The sequence below is a fragment of the Trachymyrmex cornetzi genome, unplaced genomic scaffold (genome assembly GCF_001594075.2).
Source record: "Trachymyrmex cornetzi isolate Tcor2-1 unplaced genomic scaffold, Tcor1.1 scaffold453, whole genome shotgun sequence".
Lineage (NCBI taxonomy): Eukaryota > Metazoa > Arthropoda > Insecta > Hymenoptera > Formicidae > Trachymyrmex > Trachymyrmex cornetzi.
The window spans coordinates 247,542-251,249 of NW_017299323.1; positions in this window are offsets into that span (position 1 = coordinate 247,542).

Sequence of the window (3,708 nt, forward strand, 5' to 3'; positions counted from 1 at the left end):
ATGTTTGATGAAATTCGATATGAACTCAACGGCGTGGAGATTGACCGCAGCAGAAACGTAGGCATAACTAGCACGCTCAAGAATTACGTGTCGCTGACGTACGATAAAGCTTTGATTGCGCTCAACGCTGGATGGAACACTAGATCCGACACGGAGGAAGGACACTTTAATTTTTGCGTACCGCTCAGCATGCTGTTGGGCTTTTGCGAAGATTACAAACGCGTGATCGTCAACGCTCCTCACGAATTGATTTTGATACGAGCGCGCAACGACAACAATTGCTTGGTTGGAAATCCTGTGACGGAGTCTGAAATTGAATTATTTAATGTACAGTGGCGGATGCCTCACGTTGCGTTAAACGAGATCAATAAATTATCAATGCTGCGAACATTGGAAAGCAGTCGTTATCTGAGTATGAGTTTTTGCTCGTGGGATCTATACGAGTATCCTCTGCTACAGAATACGACAAAGCATTCATGGGCCGTCAAAACGGCGACTCAGCTTGAGAAACCGCGATACGTTATCTTTGCTCTGTAGACAGGTCGAAAAAATGTCATGTCACAAAACGGTAGCTTGTTCGACAATTGTAATTTGAGTAACGTGAAACTTTATTTAAATTCAACGTTTTATCCGTACGACGATTTAAATCTGGATTTCGGCAAAAAGAGATACGCCGTCCTGTTTGATATGTACGCCCGTTTTCGTAGAGCGTATTACGGAAACGATTGCTTCGAAACGCTACTCAACGTGCTCTCATTTACCGAGGAAGGACCTTTTGTAGTCATTGATTGTTCGCGACAAAACTAATCCGTCAAGGGTGCCACTGTGGACGTGCGCATAGAATTTGACTGCAAGGAGAATGTACCTGCAAATACTACAGCCTATTGTCTCATCATACACGATCGCGTGGTTCAGTACAATCCGTTGACCAACGTTGTGCGTAAAATCACCTAAGTGCATTCTCCGACACGCTATAAAATATACGATTCATCGAAATCGATCGCAGTCTCGAAAAATCGTTCGCCATGACCGTACCAACGTTTGTGGGATCTGCAAGGATTTACCGTTGGAAAGAAATTTGTCGTCAAGGAAGTGGTGGTGTTGAGAAAAGGAGTCATTCTCCCTCATTACATTTTTACGTGCCCGATGCCATGGAGTTTCTTGACAAAATCAGAAAAGTATTGCGCTTCCTGGCTGAGTGCTTATCACCATGGATTGCAATGGGAAGACGGGATGATCCCGTACACCATGGTGAAACGCCTGATTACAATGGCTGTAATTGGTGTGGAAGAGAATGATAACAATAAGGCTCTCGTATACGTTAAAGAACGTGAAAAACGCGAATGGCTGGCTGATGTACTCGAAAGCGACAACTTGACCAGTGGGACCTTGGATGCTGATTACAAAGATATAGATTCTTTACATAATCTAGATGTTACCAATACTATGCGGTGTGGAAAACATAATAAGAATTGTGCGTTACAAAATGTATTTAAAATACATAACTGGTGGTCACAACGACAAAAAAAACGTATCAAATTTAAAGAGTAAAATATATGATTTTTTATTAAATACGTTTTAGACTTCTCTTTTCCTTTCCCTTCCTTTGTAATATATAAACGTACGTATAAACGTATGTATAAACGTATGTACGTATGAACGTATGTACGTATAAACGTATGTAAAAAAAAACGTATGTACGTATAAACGTATGTATAAACGTATGTATGTATGTATGTATGTATAAACGTATGTATAAACGTATGTATGTATAAACGTATGTAAAAAACGTATGTATAAACGTATGTATAAACGTATGTATAAACATATGTATGAACGTATGTATGAACGTATGTATGAACGTATGTATAAACGTATGCATAAACGTATGTATAAACGTATGTATGTATAAACGTATGTATAAACGTATGTATGTATGTATGTATGTGTGTATGTATGTATGTTTAAACGTATGTATGTATAAACGTGTTGCGACACGTTTGAAATTCTTGGAAAGAGGGGGACGGCCTTCCCCCTCTTCGATTTTAGAAGTATTACGATATACGAATTATCGCAATTTATGAGGATGTGATCAATCTTACGATACTCGCTTGTACAAACGGTTGAAAATGTACTTCGCCAAAGAGAGCAGCGCATCGAACGACGTGATGAAGGAACGTAACATGTAAGTTTCAACGTTTTCTTATATAATAAATAATGTTTTTTATACAATAAATAACGTTTTTCAATATTATGTATATACACAATATGGAGCGTCGCGCGGTGCGCTTACTGAGCACACGTTACGACCTGACGAGTACTGGCTACAAGTATTTGGAAATTGGAATCAACGTTGGTCCACCGAGTTACGTGGAGATCGCCCTGGGAAATCATCGCGGACACGAACTGTCGCTGTCTCTCGAAACGTGGAAGGGCCTCTACGAGCAGCGATGGAATATTTACAAAATGTTGCGAAAGACAATTTTATAAGCGTTGGACCGCTAACCGTCAGAGTTTGCATGTTGCAGAACAATGCTACGCTCGTGCGTCTCGATTCTTCATCCGTACGCATGATGATGACCGAAACGACGCTACACCGTATGTTCGAGTTTGACGGGTGTATCGATCTAATGTTCGAACAATTAGTCCGATTCGTCGATATGGTCGATGTCAAATATACGCAATTCTCCAATATCGCGTTCAAGAACGCTATACGCGATAGTGATGCCTTCAATGTACATCAGCTCGTCGATTGTGAGCTATTAGCTTTAGTTTTTTAATACGTACGAAAAAAATCGGTGTAATTATAGATGAATAAAATAAAATAAAATAAATTTATTCGCATCGCTGTATATGTACTTTATTTTACTACCCGTTCGTCATATCCTTTGCCCTAGTAAAATAAAAAGATAAGAACACAGCGTATTGTGAAAACTAAGTCATAAAAGAGACAAAAGGAAAAAAGGTTGTCGTACTTCTATGGGCGGGTGGCAGCGGCCCACGGCGACAGCGGTGGCGCCGGCCCGCAATGCATTTTTGGGAGTGGTCGCGGGGTCACAGCAGCGACCGGGGGACCTTCTCCGTGCTCTAACCACATAGAGTTAGAACTCGCCTACTATACCTACTTCCAATAATTATGAAATTTGGTTGTATTTAGATATTTAAAATAATTAATAAACGTTTTTTCTATAAAAATTACATTACGCTATATCTTGGTCGAAAAACGGTTGGAGCATATACCCTTTGTAACACTTTTCGTTCTATAAGTATTTGTTTTTTTGTTCATGGTAATATTTCCTTTTTTGTGATGTTTTTTGTTGTCTTATACGTGACTGCAGTCCCCAAAATCTTACTGCCATTCCGCATGACGTCATACCCCCACCACCGAAGATCCCCGCTTTCCTTGCCTCAGTATCCCCGCGCCCCGCGTTCCCCTCAGAGGACCTGAGTTAGAACCCGCTTACTATACCTACTTATGAACGTGTATGTATAAACGTGTATGTATTTACGTGTATGTATAAACGTGTATGTATTTACGTGTATGTATTTACGTGTATGCATAAACGTGTATGTATTTACGTGTATGCATTTACGTGTATGTATGTACGAACGTAAGAGATTACACCACAATATATGTATGCAGTGACAATCTTGTGTTTCGCGGGTTTTCTCCGTGTTCAAATCCATTCTTGGAATGCCAACGTTTCG